This window comes from Haliotis rubra, unplaced genomic scaffold (genome assembly GCF_003918875.1).
Source record: "Haliotis rubra isolate DU_JTF1 unplaced genomic scaffold, ASM391887v1 Scf319, whole genome shotgun sequence".
In the NCBI taxonomy this organism is placed as follows: Eukaryota; Metazoa; Mollusca; class Gastropoda; order Lepetellida; family Haliotidae; genus Haliotis; species Haliotis rubra.
Genome location: NW_025766990.1, coordinates 504,019 through 528,486, shown reverse-complemented (window position 1 = coordinate 528,486; position 24,468 = coordinate 504,019). Strand labels below are relative to the sequence as shown.

Genomic DNA, 24,468 nt, shown 5'->3' with positions numbered 1-24,468 from the left:
ACTGGTATGATACTGTTTCATACTACTGGTATAATGCTGTTTTATACTGGTATGATGCCGTTTCATACTACTGGTATGATACTGTTTTATACTGGTATGATGCCGTTTCATACTACTGGTATAATGCTGTTTTATACTGGTATGATACTGTTTCATACTGCTGGTATAATGCTGTTTTATACTGGTATGATACTGTTTCATACTACTGGTATAATGCTGTTTTATACTGGTATGATACTGTTTCATATTGCTGGTATAATGCTGTTTTATACTGGTATGATACTGTTTCATACTACTGGTATGATACTGTTTCATATTGCTGGTATAATGCTGTTTTATACTGGTATGATACTGTTTCATACTTCTGATATGATACTGTTTCATACTACTGGTTTGATACTGCTGGTATCATGCTGTTTCTTACTGGTATGATAGTGTTTCATACTACTGTTATAAATGCTGTTTCATACTGCTGTTATACCGTTTCAGACTACTGGTATGATACTGTTTCATACTGCTGGTATAATGCTGTTTTATACTGCTGTTATACCGTTTCATACTACTGGTATGATACTGTTTCATACTGCTGGTATAATGCTGTTTTATACTGCTGTTATACTGTTTCAAACTACTAGTATGATACTGTTTCATACTACTGGTATAATGCTGTTTGATACTGATGGTATGATGCTATTTGATACTACTGGTTATGAAACTGTTTGATACAGTTCCAAGAACCTATTTGGGATTGACCAATATTAAACTGGTACAAAATCCCTCCAACATCATTGGGAAAGGTGTATCAACGCAAAACGAGATTATGTCGCCAAATATATCCTCATTTCAATTTCTTCAGGTCAAATCAAATCAGAACATATCAATCTCATAGCTCGATATTTAGCCGTGGAAAGTCCATAATCCCAAAGCAGTCCTAATTTCAGTTAGGACCTAATATTAACACCCGAGAGGCACGGGCGTTGGGTTTTTTAATTTACCACGTCAGCACGTCTGAAATGGCCAGTGCACGGAGGGGTATTCCTGTCGGTTTTAGTAATTTCCAGACTGATGCCATGCCACTCATACCAAGACCTTCCCGCACCCACCTCTAAACAGCGTCACTGCGTCTTAAATGAAGGCACGTCACGCCGATTCGTCCCGAGTGAGACAGAGGGAATACATCTCCACCCGCCCTCGCACGCAAAACGACGGGGAGGTTTCCGGAATGCTTTGACACACGTGGTTATCTAATTTGCTCTGTCTAATCCAAAATAGAATGCAATTTGTTCGTGCGTCTACGTTCCGTCACTTCCCCATATGTAACTCCGCCATGTTATTTATACCTAGTCGGGTGAATATACGTAATACTATACTAAAGGCGGCGTGTTGATCAATAAGTGTGAGATATAGGATTCACTGAGATGATATATACTATTCAAAACAAGAAACGCATAACCCAGAAATGTGTTGCGAAAATGTTGTATTTTCAAACACGTATAACTCGCCCATAAATAGACTTTAGTACATGAATTTTTACATCAGTTTAGATGAAGGAAATGTCTCTACAACCAAGTGAATAATTTTAGATAACGGAGACGTTGAGCGCGATGGTGACGACATAGCACGGTCCCGACGTCGGGTCTCCTGGCTCTCAGTCCAGTCTCTCTCAGCCTGTTCCGTACAGTTTGACCGGATATCCTCCGAAGTCTAGGCACCCTGGGTGCTATGCTCTCAACCGTGGCAGAAAGATCACGCAAAATGTAGTACCCGGATGTACCGAACTTGCGCTGCTGCAGTGGTGACTCGAGGTCTGCCTGTACGGGGACGGTCATTTGTTATACCTGTTTGGTTGTAACGAGCTACAAGCCGTGATATCGTGCTCACTGACAGACTAACATTCAGACGCCTGGCAACAGAAGATTGGGAATCTCCAAGCGCGCATTCTTTCAATGGCAATGTTCAGTATCGCAGCGCCAAGGAGTGGCGTAGTGATTTGACCTTGAAACTCCTTCAAAACGAATGACGATTTCCGAAAGTAATTTGGAGTTTTATAGTCAGACAGTGCATGCTCCTTGCTGCACAATTTCAACTGGATTTATGTTGCGTTGTGGCGATACCTTTTTAATCCTTGTTAGAAATCTCATCAAAATCAACATTTTTCACTTGTGCAATTGTGTAAAATCATGTTATCAACACTTTTGTTACATATTTTGACGATTGTTTGAACACAATAGGTACTTAATAGATGTTTTAAAATACAAAACGCCTATGCGTTTCTTTTTGGGGGGATAGTATATAAGATGCCTAAATATTTCATTCGTTATATAAACTGACTAGAAAATCTGTCCATGTATTTGGCAGACTACAACCTTTTAAGAAGTTGAAAAGGTCTTAATAACATAACATTAGACTAATGTATTTATGCTATAAGAAGAAGGCAGAAATTAAAAAGTACATTCAGTGAGTTTCGTTTTCTTGTAAACCTATCTGTCGCTGTGTGAAATTATACAGCAAAACATTTGGAATTCGTTCCCATAGGAAAATATATGGACCCATTTGACGAGTCAGTTTGTAAAATAACTGAATTATTCAGGCCTCAGTAAACTGTCAAAGAGAAAATTTCAATTATCTTACACTGACTGAAACATATATATGAAGAGAAATGATTGTGGTTGAGAGTAATGTTGTTTCATCTGAGTTTAATTAAACCTGAGCCATGGGATATCGATAGGACAAGAACATTGAATTGTTTTATCAGTGTGTTAAACTTTTAAGCCTAAGAGACGGGTAATCGCCCAGCGACAAGCATTATGGTCCACAAACTACAATAAATGTCCCATTCCTCTCTGGATGAAAGGCTGTGCTTACAAGAAGGAGACATGTATGGACAGCTGTTTTGGGTAATACGATTAAGTGCCAAGATTTACGCTCGGAAACACAGCATGGGTCATTGTGATCTGTGGAGTTTGGTTGGTCGGTTTGTTGCTTAACGCCGTACTTAGTAATAATCAGCTATATGACGGCGGTCTGTAAATAATGGGGTCTCGATCACTCAATCCAGTGATCAACAGCATGCGCATCAATCTGTGAAATTGGGATTCGATGACGTGTCAACCAAATCAGCGAGTCTGACCACCCGATCCCGTTAGTCGCGTCTTTAGACAAGCAGGGGTTACTGAAGACCAATTCTAACCCGGATCTTCACGGGTAGTGATCGTTGGTAGAAATCCGAGTTACACTTTTTCTAGGCGGTCTACGCTCTCAACAGTGATCATTCTTTGGTTGAATACTTTAATGAGATGAAAGAACTTTTGCAGTTTCTTACAAGGAAATGTTGTTGAAGCACGTAATTCTGTGTATGTGTGTGTGCGTTCTTCTCATGGGAAAGACGGTAGTCCTTGCAATTGGAAACAGAAATAGGATGAGTTAGTGAGTTAAAATTTATCGGCAATATTTCAGCCATATCATGACGAGAGAACCTTATACAGCAATAAGAAAGTATGAAAAATATTTAAAGGTCATAAAATCCTGTCGCCAAAGGACAGTACAACAACTAGTACATCACATTTTATTTAAAACGAGTTAGGGAGCATATAAAATAGTAAACTTTAAATATACAAATGGGCTATAGATCGCAGGATGAGTTAGTTCCAACACCCTTTTTTTGTTTCTGTTATTCGTTTTGCTTTTTAGACTTTATATGGTCTTTTTTTTGTTGTTTCTGTTTTTGTTTTTTGTTGTTGTTGGTTTTTGGGTTTTTTTCTTTGTTGTTGTTTTGGTTGTTGGGTTTGTTTTGGGGGTTTTGTTGTTGTTTTTGTTTTGTTTTGTTTTTGGGGAGGGGGTTAGGGTGTTATTATAGCATTTCAGAAAAAAAAATGCTGTCTCACACGTTTGCCAGTTCGATGAAACCCACTGACACGTGAAACTGACAAACTTGGATGGCTGTGATTCGAACCCACGATCGACCAAAGGGTTTCTCGCGTGCCCAAGGGATGCAACTCTGCACAGCGAATTGCGGTGATATAGACGACTGGGCCATCCATGCCTCCAGGTCTTGCATGTAGACACCCTCGTGTCAAATGTCTCCTTCTGAAAACCGTGAGTACGATCCAACTGCACATTGGATCGATTACCATTATACCCAAATATAGACTGATCTATCAATCAGAAAAAGGCAATCACTCTGACAAAATAGATTCAGATTCAGATCCAGTTTATTCGATAATTCTGGCCTTAAGACCTACATTACAATTGTTGATGTTACAAAATACTATGCAAGTCACGTGAACATATGGTTACATTAATGGCTACGCACAGTGAAAACATGTTTGAGATAAATTGCTACAGACTTAAAAATCATAATATTCTTAGAATTTAACAGTGAATGTTTGTCTTATACAGTGTTTGAAAGAAATGGCATATACTTTTTTCGCAAACTTAGATACTTGGTGCATACAAACATGACATGGAACTCATCCTCTATAGCGCCTGTAGTACAATTAGAACAGATCAAATCATTTTTACATTCTGTAGAAATACCATGTTTACGTGCCCTATTTACACAGAAATCATGAAAACCAATTCTTAATTTACATAAAGCTCTTATCAAAGATTTATCAGAAAATTTAAGATATACGATTCTGGTTCTAGCAACGACTTATGAGAGGCATAATATTTAAATATCTAGAAGTACTAATGGACATAGACCACTCTTGAATGAAAATATCACATAGGCGCTGTTTGAAAAGAGATATAAAACAGTTGACACAATAGGTTTCCACGTGATAGATGCGGAGATATAGATATCTTCCGGGGCCAAACACTTCCACAGGATCAGTTTGGGATGTGTCAATTATTTCATTTTACACTAATCCAAGAAAGAAGAGTTGCGTCCCTTACACAGGACAGGATTCGATTGTAATGCCTTCGTATCCCATATCTGAGCTGATTATGGTTCTGGCTATTTAGCACCATACCCTTCTTCGTATATGGTATCAAAATCTCCTCGCACCTGACGTTTCATGTTGGGATGGTGGAAGTGATTCATGTTTCCGGGCACGTAGTTTCCGGAGGAAAGAATAATTATTCATATGGGAATATGTTACAGAAATTGTCTGTAGGAATATTGTATATTGAATGTCGGGTGGTGAGGTCTATTCATGTCGGGTGGTCAGGCTCGCTGACTTGGTTGACACATGTCGTCGTATCCCAATTGCGTAGATCGATGCTTATGCTGTTGATCACTGGATTGTCAGGTCCAGACTCAATTATTTACAGACCGCCGCCTTACTGGAATACTGCTGGGTGCAACAAACCTTACATACATACAACATGTTGTTGAAAAACTGCAATAAAATACCCAGAAAATATTTATACTCATTTGCAAAAGACAAACAATAGGAAGTCACTTTGTAATAAACTATTGTCCAACGAATGCTTCCGAGTAAACGTATCCACTTTATAAATTGGATCTTCAAAACGATCTTCAAAACTACCGCCGACTTTGAAAGTTCCAAACCATTTCTCACTGGTTCATTTCTTGCCACCATTATACATTGGCGTACACTTTCTTTTGTCCGTCAGTATATGTACACCATGGAGGTATAAAGATTTTGCACAGCTGTAATTAGTTCTAGGAATAGTGTAAGGTAATGAAATTTGTGGTTCCAGTTTCAGGGTTTCCTCACAAGAAACGCTATTGTTTACTGTCGTACCACTGATTAGTTCGCCGCGTCCTGGCAATAATTCACAGGCTATGTGATGTGTTTGTTTGTTTTTGCATATTTATGATCCGTGAAATTAAAATGTTTTTCAGAACTTTCTGTCAGTAACATTTCTCGCTGCAAATGATTGCTGTGTTTTTCAGAAGTGCCTGAAGCTGGATGCGTGTGATGAAATTGAACAGTGTAACGTAACAACTAAGTTTGGTTTAAACCAACAGCATTTTAGTCAAATTATTGCGTGTCGGCTTAATAAAGTGACACAGGCCATAGACACTTACCACTGTGGTGCAGCTCACAAGCACGCTGGTGTTCACTAAGCAAGGATTATAATCGGGGATTCTGGGCTTTTCCCTCGTATAGCGGATCCTGGCCGTTAAGGGCCACAACTCTGAAAAGTGAAATACAGCGCCTAAGGCCACAGGGTTAGTTGTGCTTCATGTCTTGTTAACATATATAAAGAGATGAAACTGGGATGTCTTTACTGACAAACCTGAAAACAAATGTTGGTTAGATATATATACTGAGGGAAAAAAATAAGGGATCACTTGAAAGCACAAGTGAAACCTTTATTTTTTTCCAGGTTTCTTCACCAGTGTGCCACACAAAGCTTGTGGAGAAACCTGGGATAAAAATAGAGGAACACTTGTGCTTTCATGTGATCCCTTATTTTTTTCCCTCAGTATATATCGCAGCAAAAATGCAGGTTAGCATAGCAGGTGCTGTCTGCTGCAAAGATGGCCCATGGTCCAAGATCATCAGCACAGCAGTCATTTCATCCATGTTTCATTCTTACTTACCATTATTGTGTACTGTAAGACGGAAGACCGTTACATCCCTGTGTCCCAGAGCACAGCGATTGGTTTGTTTGATTGGGGTTTTAACGCTGAACTCAGAAATATTCTAGTTGTAATGATCGAGTATGGACCAGACAATCCAGTGATCAACATCATGAGCATCGATCTACGCAATTGGGATACGATGACATGTCAACCAAGTCAGCTAGCCTGACCACCTGATCGCGTTAGTCGCCTGTCACGACAAGCATGGGTTCCTGAAGATGAATTCTAATCTGGATCTTCACAGGTTCAGAGCACAGTGATCAAACTGAAATATTGTTCAAAAGGGAAAAAACACTAACCCAGATAGTATTTACGGTGATTAAAGGTAACATTTGGGCAACCAAGAATTGTTATTGCATATCTCCAGATGAACATCCTGCAATTGTACTGGATGGAGACGAAATACTCCATTACATAGCATGGTACACTGTAAAGATAGTTTTCAGTAGGCTTGACGTTAACAAGTTCTTTGGTCAATAACAAGTTCATTTTTCACCATTAGTCTTGGATGGGGGCATAATTAACGTCGGACCGATAAACGTTAAATATACGTGTATCCAACTTTAAATTTTATTACCGCTTACGTAAATGAATATTTAAGGAAGCTCTAATTGTCGTTACGTGCGCGATGTGCTCAAAGCCTGTTTACACTGCGACATAAATAACTTCCCGATGTCAATTCTTTTCGAGGATAATAAAACGAAAGTAACTTGATCATTGTTTACGTTGCATCGTATATCAGCCGCGTCAATTAAGACGACATCTTGATGGCGTATTCGTCCAGGTTAACAAATCATGGTCATGTACCATACTGCTTAGCATCATTCTTCCCGATAACATAAGTGAAGATCCGGGTTAGAAATGATCTTCAGTAACACATGCTTGTCGTAAGAGGCGACTAACGGAATCAGGTTGGGTAGCCTAGTGGTTAAAGCGTCCGCTCTTTAAGCCGAAGACCAGGGTTCGATTCCCCTCATGGGTACAATGTGTGATCCCCCGCCGTGATATTACTGTAATAGTGCTTAAGGCGGCGTAAAACCCACCTCACTCACTTACGCATTTCGGAGACGAAGGCCGCCAAGTTTAAGACCGAATTTCGACAACTACAGACCTAGCCCCTTTGCAGTGGGCGGAATAATGCTGACTGGGTATAAGGCATCCAACAGTCAGCTATCATTTCAAAAACGGTGCCTCTTTTCGGCATCTCCAAACATGTGCACGCCTTACAGCTACGAACAACGTCTCTCTTTCTAATGAACTGATGCGACAAAAACTGAGTGCACATAGTTTCAAATATCCCACACGCTCGTAAACAGGAACACTGGCGCACACACAACGAAAAACCAGTCAGCTGACGGACACGTACTCTCGTCGTGAAATAACGATGTGCGTATTTGCTCACAAGGCGTCCGTGTCGCTGCCGAAAACTGACTTAATTAGGTTTGATTTTTTGTACGGTTTTCTTGCAATGATAGAAAACGGTCGTCAGTGTTGGAATTCAAATCGAATGTAAATTGAGAAATACATTAAAACCCGTGTAACCTTTTCGTCCGATAGCCATTTGAAAGACACATTTGCGATCTAAACTTTGAAGCGCGGATACCCGACACAAAATAGCCATGAAGGTGTGATGAATTATCCATTGCCATTTGACCAGCATAATGAGTTATATGATCGTTACATCGACATTGGACTGAATATCGCTTGATGTAACACAAATCCATAATTAATTATACTCTTTAAAAAATGTAATGGAATCTGAACTTTCAATTTGGATAGGAAGTATCAGCGTTAACAAACTTTTCAAAGACAGACATCTTATGAACGCACCACCATTTCTCTTTATCACAACCCCTAAACACAACACATGGGAAGTACGTGCACAAGGCAGTAGCCCCATACACGTGCATGGGGTGTCATTCTTGATTTTGACGGTTTTCAAGATGGTCGATAAATCACTGTAGACCATTAATTTTGACAATCATCTTGCATCACACAGTTGTTAGTGTTTGTTTCTAGTCGTTTTGTTTTGTTTGAAAATAAGAAAATTGTACGCATGCAAATTTCACGTCATACACCAATCATCTTTCAAGAGCGATTACTGTACAAACAACTATGGCCATAAGGAAGTGCAAGTGGTGATGCACTCTCTCAAAACATTCATTATTATTCTATCAACATTGAATGACTCCGATATATACTCATGGAAACGAATAAAGGAACACACGAAAGTGCAAGTGTTCCTGTACACATTTCCGGGTATCTTGTCATGCTTTATATTGCACTGTGGGTGAAAATCTGGAAATACATAAACGAACACTTGTACTTTCATGTTTTCTCTTATTCGTTTCCATGGGTACATCTCCAAATTTTTCAATCGTAAATTAAAAATGAAGTTCCCCTACTTTGTTTAAGAGTATATTTTCAACAATCCAGACACATGGTGCAGGGGTAGTGAGTGAGTGTGTTTAACCACGCCTTTAGACGTTTACAGTCACATGACCTGTCCGCCTAATGTGACACGGAAGTCCAAAGTTTTCCAAGTTTTGGATTCGGATACAAGGACGGAATCGATATTCCAGACCACAATCTTAGGTTTCTTACGTCCCCAAGGGACGAACCTCTGCACAGGGAAATATGGCGCCTCGGAAGATTGGTCCTTGGTACCTCCCGCCGCATTGACAGAGATTACTTAATGTCAAAATGTCACCTATATCTTGGAAACTGGAGGAAAGAAAACTGCGTGAAGGGAATAATTCGTTGACTGTGTGCGGTAATGTCGATTTTCTCGAAAGTGGATATCTATTTTTGAAATGATCTAGTTACTTCAAATATCCAATTTCAGGAAGGTCATTATTTCGCAACAAAACACGTTGGTGGTAAAAATCCTTCTGTGTATATCAACCATTGCAAACAAAGAAAACAAAACAAAACTTTGTGGAGAAAACTGTAATCATCGTCAACGTACACAGAAGGATTTTTACCACAAACATGTTTTGTTGCGAAATAATGATCGCACACTGTCAACGAATTATTCCCTTCACGCAGTTTTCTTTCCTCCAGTTTCAAAGATATAGGTGCCATTTGACATTAAGTATTATTATTGTATTTATTATTGTTATTGTAATTACTGCTTACAGAACCTAAAGACAACTCAAGACAAACAATAGTAATAATCATCATAATTTTGTGCAATCATTAATCAGGATATATACTTTAAGAGGGGTATTTTTACGGGCTTTGAGAATTTAAAGGTAACATTCTTTAGTACACAAAATTGTATTTTCCAAAATTTAGCAAATTGTTAAACATAAATGACAACCGTCAGATAATTGCCAATTACTATTCCTAGTCGGTTTTTGCAATAGTGACACGATAACAAATTTAATTTGTGGTAAAAGCAACTATCGCATTTCTATTTCCAGAACAAAGTCTTAGAACCTTCCATTATCAGGAACAAGTGTTTTATAAGCTCCGGAAAACATACCCTAAGTCTTCGCCCACGTTACCACGCCATCCATCACGTCCACGTGCTACTTTTCGAGTTATTGTTTGTTGTTTTTTCTGTACAGAAGTAATTTTTTATCGATATTTCGATGAGACCACGATTATCTTTTTGGCAATTTTCCAAGTTGAAAGCTTTGAGTCTGACCAAACTATTTGATCCCGGCTTCGATGGTTTGACATCTTCTAGTCCGTTAGTGCTGACATCAAGCAGATTAGATGCTGATGCCTCCCATAGGAACGTTATGATTGTTTGTTTTGGGGTTTTAGGTTTGTTTTTTTTTCTGGGGTTTAGGGCAACGAAAGTAACGTAAATTCAATTAGTAAGTTTTTGTTGGTTGTTTTTTGTTGGACTCCAGCAATATTCCAGCTGGAGCAGTAAATCAAGTGATTGACATAATGAGCATCAAAGTGATGTCTCATAGTTTGTTTTGTGAAGTTGACAGTTCTATGTGGAAGTATATCTTATTAGACCTCCGTCCTGTCAAATGGCACTGGTCTTTGTCAATGGGTTAGCCAAGTAGCTGCATGAACTAGTGAATGTTCGTCACGGTTGTACAGGACAGAATAGTAAGTCACAGCTGTATGTACCTGAAAATGTACGTCACAGCTATACAAGACAGAAGTGTACATCACAGCTGTATGTACCTGAGAATGTACGTCACAGCTATACAAGACAGGACTGTATGTACCTGTGAATGTACGTCAAGTGTACATCACAGCTGTATGTACCTGAGAATGTACGTCACAGCTATACAAGACAGAAGTGTACATCACGGCTGTATGTACCTGAGAATGTACGTCACAGCTAAACAAGACAGAAGTGTACATCACAGCTATATGTACCTGAGAATGTACGTCACAGCTATACAACATAGAAGTGTACATCACAGCTGTATGTACCTGAGAATGTACGTCACAGCTATACAAGACAGAAGTGTACATCACAGCTGTACGAACCTGAGAATGTCACAGCATACAAGACAGAACGTCAACACAGTTGTACAACACAGAAGTGTACATCACAGCTGTATGTACCTGAGAATGTACGTCAAAGTTATACAAGACAGAAGTGTACATCACGGCTGTATGAACCTGTGAATGTACGTCAAAGTTGTACAAGACAGAAGTGTACATCACAGCTGTATGTACCTGAGAATGTACGTCACAGCTATACAAGACAGAAGTGTACATCACAGCTGTATGTACCTGAGAACCTGTGAATGTACGTCAAAGTTGTACAAGACAGAAGTGTACATCACAGCTGTATGAACCTGTGAATGTACGTCAAAGTTGTACAAGACAGAAGTGTACATCACAGCTGTATGTACCTGAGAATGTACGTCACAGCTATACAAGACAGAAGTGTACCTCACAGCTGTACGAACCTGTGAATGTACGTCAAAGTTGTACAAGACATAAGTGTACCTCACAGCTGTACGAACCTGTGAATGTACGTCAAAGTTGTACAAGACAGAAGTGTACATCACAGCTGTATGAACCTGTGAATGTACGTCAAAGTTGCACAACACAGAAGTGTACATCACAGCTGTACGAACCTGTGAATGTACGTCAAAGTTATACAACACAGAAGTGTACATCACAGCTGTATGAACCTGTGAATGTACGTCAAAGTTGTACATCAACACCTGAGAATGTACGAAGTGTACATCACAGCTGTACGAACCTGTGAATGTACGTCAAAGTTATACAACACAGAAGTGTACATCACAGCTGTACGAACCTGTGAATGTACGTCAAAGTTGTACAACACAGAAGCGTATATCACAGCTGTACGAACCTGTGAATGTACGTCAAAGTTGTACAGGACAGAAGTGTACATCACAGCTGTACGAACCTGTGAATGTACGTCAAAGTTGTACAGGACAGAAGTGTATATCGCAGCTGTATGAACCTGTGAATGTACGTCAAAGTTGTACAGGACAGAAGTGTACATCACAGCTGTACGAACCTGTGAATGTACGGCAAAGTGAATGTACGTCAAGGTTAATAAACAGAAGTGTATATCGCAGCTGTATGAACCTGTGAATGTACGTCAAAGTTGTACAGGACAGAAGTGTACATCACAGCTGTACGAACCTGTGAATGTACGTCAAAGTTGTACAACACAGAAGTGTATATCGCAGCTGTATGAACCTGTGAATGTACGTCAAAGTTGTACAACACAGAAGTGTATAACGCAGCTGTACGAACCTGTGAATGTACGTCAAAGTTGTACACGACAGAAGTGTATATCGCAGCTTTTTGAACCTGTGAATGTACGTCAAAGTTGTACAACACAGAAGTGTATATCGCAGCTGTACGAACCTGTGAATGTACGTCAAAGTTGTACAGGACAGAAGTGTACATCACAGCTGTACGAACCTGTGAATGTACGTCAAAGTTGTACAGGACAGAAGTGTATATCGCAGCTGTATGAACCTGTGAATGTACGTCAAAGTTGTACAAGACAGAAGTGTACATCACAGCTGTACGAACCTGTGAATGTACGTCAAAGTTGTACAGGACAGAAGTGTACATCACAGCTGTACGAACCTGTGAATGTACGTCAAAGTTGTACAAGACAGAAGTGTACATCACGGCTGTACGAACCTGTGAATGTACGTCAAAGTTGTACAGGACAGAAGTGTACATCACAGCTGTACGAACCTGTGAATGTACGTCAAAGTTGTACAACACAGAAGTGTACATCACGGCTGTATGAACCTGTGAATGTACTATACAGCTATACAAGACAGACATGTGCGTCATAGCTGTGCTAATGGGTATCGTGTTTGTAGGGTTTTACGTTGTTACTCCAACGCACCAGATGACATGTTCTCAAGAACAGCATTACCAAAGGAAAATCTATTTTGTAACAGAAATAACCCGGTCAATAATTCCGACGAGGTCTTCTGTCGACAGGCTAGATTCCCACACATATAGCAACATCGGCTGGTCATGTAGTGTTGAAAACAACTACAGCTCCAGTAGATAGTACCACAATCTTGTGACGACTTTCAGTTCTGAGAATAACAGCTTAGGCTGGCTTCAAGTGGGGCACAATCAATTTCGTGCTTTCAAGGCCATTATCGCAGACATCAGAAGCGGAAGTAAAATATCGAAACTCCCCTTGAGGAAATTGTGATGGAATACGTTTCAGAACAGAAGGTTTCCGGAAGACATCGCTGTCACTTTAGATAACTCTGAAGATATGGTGTATAGGTATTTCAGTGTTCCACATGACAGGTTGGGGTTGAAAAAGGAGACGCATGTTTTGCACAGAAATTCTTTGAAATGATCTGAATATTTGATCGGCATCTACCTTCTACACTCCAAGGGGCGGTGGAGAAGTCTAGTGGTTAAAGCGTTGGCTCGTCACGCCGAAGACCCGGGTTCGAATCCCCACATGGGTAGAATGTGTGAAGCCCATTTCTGGTGTCCCCTGCCGTGATCTTGCTGGAATATTGCTGGAATATTGCTAAAAGCGGCGTAAAACTAAACTCAAGTCAGTCAGTCTTTTTCAAAATTAGGCGATTTTGTTTTACTCGTATCAAAATTTATTTTCTGTGAAGGAATTCAATTCTTGTTTTTATGTTCAGGCAAATAGTAGTGTAGAAAGATGAGAAAGTTTGTTATATCCCACTGATTTCACGGCGGAGATATAAATAACTTGACTCCAGATTTCGGCGAGACGGGCGAACGAGTATAATAATTTATCAATCACGACAATATTTATACAGTTCGTGATATGTTGCTATCACTTTGGGGGAAAAAAGGCACATGACACAAAATTCACATACGTAAATTTCTGTACTTTCTGTACATGCCTGAACAACGATATAGATTTCACATGCTGCCATATTGGTGGTCAAAAATAAGTTAAAGGTATACACTGTACTTCCTGGTTCTTGTGTGTCATATCTCCTTCGACTTTGCTTATTGACTTGTTTGTTTGTGGTTGTTAGGGTTTTTTTACTTGATTCTATTTGGTGTAGTTATGCCATAATCGTTTGAATAGGACGTACCCGTGATGATCTGAATTAGAATTGATATTCAGCAAACCATGCTTGTCGCAAGAGGCGATTAACGGGATCGGGGGGTCACTCACGTTGACTCAGTTGACACATGTCATCGTATGCCAGTTCTGTAGATCGATGCTCATGCTGTTGATCACTGGATTGTCTGGTCCAGACCCGATTATTTACAGACCGCCATATAGCTGGAATATTGCTGAGTGCGGCGTAAAACTAAGGTCACTCACTTGAATAGGACGTGCTACGTGTTGTGCCGCAAAACCATTCTCACTCATTCACTCTTATTTCTTATTTACTTAATCCAGTTTGGATGTCAGATCTACGTCCGACTTAAATACGGCCTACAATAATTTTACGGAGACTTTAAAGACTAAAACATTCAAATGTTGAACGGCAGTTTCATGGTTGCGCGAATTGTATGTTAGCAAGGGAGACAACCCCTGTGGGCAAAAGAACAACATGAAGCATTATATGGCGCTTCGTACAGACATGACAGCCGGAAAATGACAATTTATCGACATAACGCAATTTGAGAGACAACAATGTGAGCTCCCTGACACTGTGTCCGAGACGTGGGTAAATTAATGGTTCTGTTTGTGCCTTGTTGATATCACCTCGACCTCGCCTTCTGCAATACTAGCCCACGCTTACCATTCACTACTATGGACCTTTATAACCTTTAACCTTTAAACATATAATCAGATAGCACAGTAACTATATTGGGAACAGTTTATTTCTTATTCTTCAGGCGACAAATTACTTGGCTGTAACGTATTGTATTACGTTTGTCCTAATTAAAAGGGTTAATTAAGGCGAAATTGCCCTAAAATACATAATCATCCGTTTGTCAGAATTTCGTGGGTAGTGGATGTGGTTGTGGGGGTGGGTTAGGCTATCGGGGGTGGGTGCTCAGTCCCCTTCCACTATTTTGAAAGACATTAAATATTCACACAGACGTATTAATGACTGGATTTCTCGCCTGTGCAGAGATTGTTAATCGAATGTTTATGTATCAATAAATATCAAGTAGAAATTAAGAATAGAATTTTTATTTGGCTAGCCTTTTTATTACAGCTTCGTAGTAATCTTAAATGTCAATGTCTTATGGAACCGTAGTACTTGTAGGAATGCTACCAGTACCTTTAGCAGTTAACATAATTATGTATGTTGTGTGTAACATGAACACATGTATGTGATCACAAAAGTCATCCAACTTTAACTCATTCACTCACTCACTCACTCACTTCACTCACTCACTCACTCACTCACTCACTCACTCACTCACTGAGATGCTGTTATCATCCCATCGCCAACACATAATCATATATTCTTATATCAAATACTACCAAATATGAAATAGGACACCCAATCCACAAACACTGCGATGTCGTAGGTACGAATACGTACATAAGCTACGGACTTCAGATTCTTTACAATCCCCGACGTTTACTCACGAAGCTGAAAGAAGGACGTAAGTTATGACTAAGTCATGATGATGTACACCTGGCACTGAGACGGGTCTTCCACGTTGGTTATAAACAAACTCACAAATGAATTCGTTCACAACTATACAAGACCCGTGAAGATCCGGGTGAATTGGTCTTCAATAACCAATGCTTGTCGTAAGAGGCGACTAACGGGATCGGGTGGTCAGGCTCGCTGACTCGGTCGACATGTCATCGTATCCCAATTGTGTAGATCGGAGTTCATTATGCCAATCACTGGATTGTCTAGTGCAGACTCGATTATTTACAGACCGCAGTTATATAGCAGGTAAATTAGGGCGTTAAGCGACAAGCGGAAAAGTAAAATCAGCGGGTGTTAAACCAACAAGATACATATTCAAACTGTCAAAGTTTCCTAATTCCAAAGAAGACTGTTTCTACACTAAGGAGACAAAACGAACCAAAGACTTCTCAGGTTCTAATATCAGTGATCGTTGTTTTTGAACAAGTTCCGGTATATGGAGCGTGGTCGGAGAGTTCCTCGGGCAGGTAGCACAAGAACAGTATTGATTTAACTGTGGTTTGAGCAAGAATATTTTTGTGTGGTTTGGGACAGTGTCCGATTACATAAGATCACCAGTTCAAAGATATCGTTCCAACTTTGTCAGGAAAGACATTTATGAAGGGAATCTGAAAAAGGAGATGATTACGATTTGTGTCTGCACCCAACAAACCAGTGATCAACAATTTGAGAATCGATCTGCGCAATTGGGATACGGTGACATGTGTCAACCAAGTCAGCGAGCCTGACCACCCGATCCCGTTAGTCGCCTCTTACGACAAGCATGGGTTACTGAAGATCAATTCTAACCCGGATCTTCCCGAGCCGGGTGTGAAAAATAACAAAATACGACACCCATGTGCTCCACTTTGAAATGAATTGCTGAAACAATGACACCGGTGATTCAGAGTCAAACCACATTGACCTCTCGTTTCGGTGCAACCATCACATCAAATCACCGTAGTCGATAAACTAATGATTTATTCACAGAAGTATTGACACGGGGATTAAAATGTCACTCGACAGTTAACCAAACCTAACCCGAAGGGCGTTTCTCGTACATCAAGTACATACTCATCATTCTAAATCACCCTCAGATTTGCACAGACACTACTGGGGCGAGCTGCTGGGAGATGGTCAAGCAGGAAGGACAAACAGAGACTGACCATCAGCCCAATGAAGTCATGCACAAAACCCAGGGATAATTGACTATAATTGTTTGCATGCTCAAATTGACTGTAAAGTGTCTGTTTACGTTCGAACGCTTGTCCCAATTTATATATCTAGAAATGGCTCCCTCATGAAGGGGCGTGGTGTAGCAAAGTGGTTAAGGCGTTTGCTCATCACGCCGAAGACTGGGTTCGATTCCCCACATGGGAACAGTGTGTGAAGCCCATTTCTGGTGTTCCCGCCGTGATATTGCTGGAATATTGCTAAATGCGGCGTAAAACTAAACGTACAGCTTGTTTAGCTTGGCCTGATCAAGTGAATACTAATGCATTGCGTGACCGTGTCACAACTGGTTCGGTCTATTATTGTCAAGGGGTGCACCTTTGTCAGTTGATTGTCAACATGTCCGAACAGCCGAGACAAGGTCGCCGTTTGACATCTCAGTGACGAGACATCGTCGGCAATATCCTAACTTTCTTTAAAAAAGAAGCTACAAATGGTTTAATGTTTCCGATTCGGGCTTTTAGGCGACTACTGGGACAGAAATATTGCAGTTGAACATGAAATAGAAAAAGTGATAATTGAACTGGGTGTAGAGTGTGAAAGCGAGAGTGAATCGGATTGTGAAAGTTACTGACGTGTGTACGTTGGAAAATTAGTAAACCAAACTAAAAAGCGTATGACTGTATAAACAATTCAATTAAAACATGAAATGATTGTTTTTTCAGAAGTATTGTTTTCCGAGATAAGTTCTGTAACGAATCCATGTATGCATGTTTCGCACGAACGCAACATTAATAACATTTTCTGCTCCCCTTTTTAATGAAGTTAATTCGATGTTAATTAACCATTAGCCAGTAGAGGCAGCCCACATGTCTTGTATTTCTATCATCTAATCATAATTGATACACAACGTCAATTACTGAGAGACGTCGCAGGTGGAGATCCTGTGAAGTTATAATACTCTACGGTCAGATGGAACCGTCAGAACGATATATTTAGCAGCATGGACCAAAATAGTGTTATTATCCCAATTACCACGAATTCCCAATTTATTAAGATCAGAAACTGTCACGGTGAAGGCTTGCTTTTCAGTGCTTTCAGGTAGTTCCGATCACCGCCAAGGTAACGACCACCTATAAATGTTTGTTCGTGTGGGAACCTTCTTCAGCTGAGATTGGCCGCGACTTTACACATTGATTTCATTTGACACGTTTGTATTTGTGTGACTGTTTATTTGTTGCATAACGCCGCACTCAGCAATACTACAGCTGTCTGGCGGCTGTTGTCAAGAAACAATTATGGAACAGACAATCCCGTGGTTAAGATCACAAGCATGGATCTACGCAATCGGGAAGCGACCTGACCACCCGATCCCGTTAGTCACCTCTTGAGACAAGAGTTGGTTGCTGAAGACCAATTCTATCCCAGGTCTTCCCGGGTCGTATCGGAGAGTACTTAGATTATTTTTTATGTGAATGTTTCAAAGTTGACAGCTCTTGGTGATCAAACATGGCGTATTATCCTACCTCACACATAAATGTCGCTTTCTGATTGGCTGAGAGCTCTTCTATTATTTTCAATGTACCCCGCTTACAAGCGAGTAACATTTCAATGTACCCCGCTGTCAATGACAACTCATTTGGTACTTCGTGGTAGTAATTCTTTTATCTCGAATAACATTTGCATCACGTATGATGTACGGAAATTACCGATGTTTTGCGAATGCAAACTGATGGAAGGGAGATAACTCTAAATCTGTTTTTCTTGTCAGCAAAATCTAGCGATGGCTACAAAAATATTTGTACCCGTGCTTCAAACAATTCAAAATTAACATTAAGGTGTTCGGTAAGATAAATACGTTGTTCACTGGTCCCTCGGGGCCCGTGGGTACATCATCCCATGCCCCCCTCGTGACCAGTGAACAACTTATAATATCCAGGGAACTGGAACATTTGTTCTCAAAAGGTTTGGCGGTTGCGGCATATCCAGTTTGGCATAATATCAAGGTAGGAAATAGGTTCTGGCAACTCATGGCGGTATATCTAGGGGCGGTAATTCCAGATTTAACTGTATATCACTGTATGTCCGTTTAACGTTGTGACGTTGACGTTTGAGCACTATGCTCACAGACCAAGAATCGAGGCGATACCTTCACAAACTGATGCTGGTTCGGCGAAAGGGACAAGTGTATATCCCTGACCTATGTGAAACATTGTGACATCACTAATCAGAACCGCTTCCATGGTTCAGTGGATAAAGTATCTGCCCGTAGAGAGGAGGTCGGTGGTTGGATCCTTTGGCTGTGATCAAATGATGAAACTTGTTATTGCCCTGACTGGCGTCCGGCATTGAGACGATAAAACAAGAACTGTTCAGCTGAGTCAGCACATTACACCTTAGGCGAGTATCAGTGTTACACTCATGCATGGTATCTCAGTACTAAAACACGAGTACGAGTATAACCAGATTTATTTTATTCAATTCAATGAATTGATGGATGGTAGAGTAGCCTAGTGGTTAAAGCGTTCGCTCGTCACGCCGAAGACCCGGGTTCGATTCCCCACATGAGTACAATGTGTGAAGCCGATTTCTGGTGTTATTGCTGGAATATTGCTAAATGCGGCGTAAAAACAGACTCACTCAACCACTCACTCACTCACTCCCCTGCAGCAAACATTATGATGTCACAAATACTCCATGTTTACTATAAATATTTTAAAAAGCTTGAATGTTCCCAAAAAATGAAAACAACTTCCGAGCAAGATTCATATGACGCTCTTTGAAATCGTTCTTGAAACCCAATTCCGCCACAGGCAATCAGTGCGGATAGTGTTTCAATCAGAATTCAAATCTACGTTTTATGAATTATGTCCTTAAGTTAATCTCATTCCCTATCATTTGTTCGATCAGACTACATGATTAACAAACCTCAAGTCATTTTTGGTTGCGGATCTATCTTGGTGGTGGAGTATTGGAGTTACAGATATTGCCTCTCAGTAAAACCACTGAACCGACAGGTCAGCGAGTCTAAGTGTGATATGGAGCAGTTGCGGGCTGTGACTTTTTTTTTTTTTTTATTTTTTATTGGTTCCCTGGATTACAATGTCATATGTAGAACAGTGATGTACAGACAGATGGATGATGTACAGGTACTATGTCAATATCATGTTAATACACATATATAAGTCAATAAAAGAGAAATATGACCTCAGGTAAATTGTATACATTTTAAATTCATCAAAGTACTGGGAAGAGAAGACCCCATTTATGATTGAAATCTTCTATTTTATTATTTCTTTTGCATATATGGTTTTCCACAAAGAATATTTCTTTCAAAGTTTTTATAAATAGAGCTATGTTTGGATGCGTATTTTTAATACTGCATACGTAAATGTGTCTTTTTGCTGCAATGATGATGTGATTTAGTAATATATTATGATGTAGAGTACCAAACCAAACCATATGTTTTGATAATGTGACGGGCTGTGACTTAATCTGACACAATAAGATCGGGTTTTGGAACAAGTGAGTTTAGTTTTACGCCGTTTTTAGAAATATTCCCGCAATATATCCCAGCGGCGGACACCAGAAATAGGCTTCACACATTGTACCCATCTGGGGAATCGAACCCGGGTCTTCGGCGTGACGAGCGAGCACTTTAACCACTAAATATAGGCTACCTAACCGCAAATCAGGTTTTAGACACTTAACACTATATCGCATCATCAATGTGCAAAAGCAGTTCACGAACTGACTTAATTGTACTTGTACTTGTATTAGTGTTGATCTACACAGATTTATCGGTCACGACATCGTTGCGAAACTCCCTTGTAAAAACGTAATGACATTCGAACTGTGAACGTCATTCTCGCTGTCATTTGACCGGCCTCTCGTCCAATGGAATATCACAATCGTTAATTTTTTTATTCATATATTAATGGTTTAGAGATATTGAATACAGACAATATGCTAGAAACCCGGAACTGTATAATGAAACCTACGATCAGCTGTGAATGTCATTCTCGCTGTCATTTGACCGGCCTCTCGTCCAATAGAATATCACAATCGTTAAAACTTTTTATTCATATATTAATGGTTTAGAGATATTGAATACAGACAATATGCTAGAAACCCGGAACTGTATAATGAAACCTACGATCAGCTGTGAATGTCATTCTCGCTGTCATGTGACCGGCCTCTCGTCCAATAGAATATCACAATCGTTAACATTTTTTATTCATATATTAATGGTTTAGAGATATTGAATACAAACAATATGCTGGAAACCCGGAACTGTATAACGAAATAAGCAGTTTTTAGGCTTTACTATGACTCAACTATAGTGTCTCATTGACCTCTTATAGCTTATTCCCCACATGGGTATAATATGTAAAGCCCATTTCTGGTGTCCCCCGCCGTGATGTTGCTGGAATATTGCTAAAAGCGGCGTAAAACCAAACTCACTCCCTCACTCTTATAGCTTATACATGTAATTGCTAATCTCCGGTGATTATGATTATCTTGATTGTTATACTTATCTGGTTTCTCTCGTGATCAATAGAAATATAGAAACTTTCTAAAAATCCCAAATGTTCCGAAATGTGAATCGTTTAATATCATCTTGTCTAAATATACACAAGAATAATGAATTCCTCACAAAGTTTTCAGGATTAGTGTGTGAGAGAAACGTACACTCTAACCGATTTCATGATACAACATGTCGACTATCTGCATGTCACGGACATGCGAGTTTATATTACCTTGCTATTTAACTATGAATGTCAGTATTCCATGCGCAGTATAGAATCCCATCTTTTGGAGATATAATGCAGAAATACAAACGAATACCCTTCATTTGAACATTAAAGTATGTGAGTTAATATTTCACGTCCCATCGAGCAAGTTTCACAGTGTAGCTACCCACTGAGTTATGACAAGAAGAACCGCTTTTCAATCTAATACATGTGTTTTTGTAAACAGTAATGTTCGCTTGTGAAATAACATACATTTGGCACTGCCTATCCTTCAAACACGACCTTTACATTCTTTTGCTAATGATGTGCTCAGTGAACTTAGGTTACGTTGGTTGACGTTGATGAATTTCGTGACGTATTTGCTACAAAAATACATCTGTTTTTGAACTTGCGTCACATATGTTAGGCTATAGTTTGTGAGATCACTAAGAGGTTCTCTATGACGAAATATAGCAGGCTTGAGTCTTTTCGTCTTTGCCCATAGGTGGTTTACATCTACAGTGCCGCAAAGGGCTTTAGAAATCGACTACCGTCAATATGTCAGCGTTACTCTGTACCCTCTTCAGGCAGCAAGCCCGCCGGAAAAAGGGCAGACAAGCATAAAACTGTGTTCTATACCTGTACGTATTTGAGGTACAGAGTATTGGTTTTATGGCACTGATGATAGTTTAAACACGCCTCGTCTCTGCTAGGATGGCATTCTTTCTCTCGGGGTGATTTATAAAGACAAACAAGGACCAATCGCCTCACTTCGAATTTTGCGTGTTCATGAAACAAGGCCGTCCACTATACTACCAGGGCTTGCATTTCGGTTAACCTACATTTAACTCTGGGTCCATTTAATTTTAAGTGTTTCTCATGACCTCAAATCACCAGCTATTGATTTTCCTGAACATATCACCGATCAAACATCGAGTTAAGGACAAAGGAAGTGATGAGGGAGGCCTTGCCGTCGGTATATATGGACATTTGATATAATGCTCAAGGAAATACATCAGCATCCCTTACGACATATCCAACCCCACCCCACAAAAATAAATAAGTATTTACATATTTTAAAAATAATATCAAGTCCTGTGTATGTCGTATTATCTGAAGAAAAAAGGTGTAAAAGGTGTATTATGAAAACCTAATAATTTGATTTAAAGACGTGTTCTGTAACTGTTCCAGAAATCGACTACGGGGCAGTATCGGGCTTACACGAAAAACTTGGCTTGCTACGCGCCTGGGGTAGCCTAGTGGTTCAAGCGTTCGCTCGTCACGCTCAGGAAATAATCTGTTGGCAGCAGTGATCAAGTTACCATTTCAATTGTTCCTTCTGCTTCGTCACATCATATGGTATTACACAGTTCCTGTGACCATTCGGGAACATACAGTGTTCTGGCACCAGTTGTCATACGGCACCAATGGCATCCTAGTTGAGGCCATTGTTACATATAGATATTCTCTGACCCGTGAAGAATTGATCTTCAGTAACCCCTGCTTGTCGTAAGAGGCGACTAACGGGATCGGGTGGTCAGTCTCGCTGACTTGGTTGACACCTGTCATCGTATCCCAATTGCGTAGATCGATGTTCATGCGGTTGATCACTGGATTGCATTGTCCGGGCTTGATTTTGCTGAGTTCGGCGTTAAGGATTCAACACGCCTTGATTGAAAGGGCGCATTGGTAAACATCCGTATATGCACTATAACGAAGCAGGTTATGTCACACAAACATTGCAAATACTCCGTTGATGCTTTGTACGTCAGACAAAGTTGTCTTTAATAGGTTTAAATAGTGACACGTCTTACAGTGACAATGGAGGCAACAACAAATGTTCTTTAGCGTCCGAAAACTAATAACACGAGGATAGAACAGTTTGTGTTTTTGAATGTCCAAATTAAGGTTATGTACAAGCTTGATAAATTGTAAGACGTCAATAAGTAACAGCGACAAAATCCTTTCTAGACCCATAAGAAATCTCTCCTAAAAGTGGAAGTCATTAATATATTTGTTTTGGATCGTGAAGATCGGTCGTCCCTGTAATCAAGGCTGCGGTGGGTACTCTCTAATCAGATTAACGTTGATCACCTGAGGCCCATAACTTTAGCAGCCAGACTGAATAATATATACTGGAAGAAAGTGACCTTTTACTGAAATATTCGGAAAAAATACTGTTCAATTTAATCTTTTTACAATCATGTCTAGACCCATTATTCAGTCCTTCAAGGTGTTCGATGAAATAATATAAAAAATGTTTACTATTTGTTGTTTTTTAATTACACAGAAGTGTCTCGGAATGTGCTTTATGCAGGTGAGGTGAGGTGAAATTGAGTTTAACGTCGTGCTTGAGAATAGAGCTAGCCCACTGAGATACCATGCCGCAGTGAAGCATGAATACCCCACTCAGACACATTATACTGACTCCGAGCCGACAAGTCCTTGTTGTACCCATTAATGCCGAGCGCCAGACAGGGACCAACAAGTACCATATTTTAACGTCTTTTCGTATGACGCGGTCGGGGATCGAGCCCGCGACCTTCCGCTCTCCGTGCGGACGCTCTAACCACTACACCACGGATGCGGTTGCTTTATACAGAATAACAAGAAGTGACTAGTTTCTTAGGAACGACACAACTCCAGTTGCCGATTCCTTTCATGTGACAACCGCGAATAAGAAATATAGTATGACCAGAAATTATTGAGAATTTTAGGAATATGTTTAATTGGATTTTTAGTATAAACAACCTTGACCAGCTATCAAGTGCTTGGTTCCATTCAAGAGAGACAACTCCATTTATCCTTTTTCATTAGTTTTTGAAGAGTTATCCCCCTTTGTTTACTTGCTAGCAGACGACATTTTCAGTGATGCTCAGTATGGATGATTTAGAGAAGAGGAAGTTGGTTTTAGAGTATTATAACAAGGACATCAGATCACTAAAGTGATTTCAAG

The 24,468-nt window shown here is 39.9% G+C and overlaps 1 protein-coding gene across 2 annotated transcripts in view; it reads left to right on the top strand.

Moving 5' to 3' along the window:
* The window catches only part of LOC124283619 (synaptotagmin-7-like), a 482,711-nt gene that overhangs the window by 119,027 nt on the left and 339,216 nt on the right, over window positions 1-24,468 (top strand). The window lies entirely within an intron of this gene.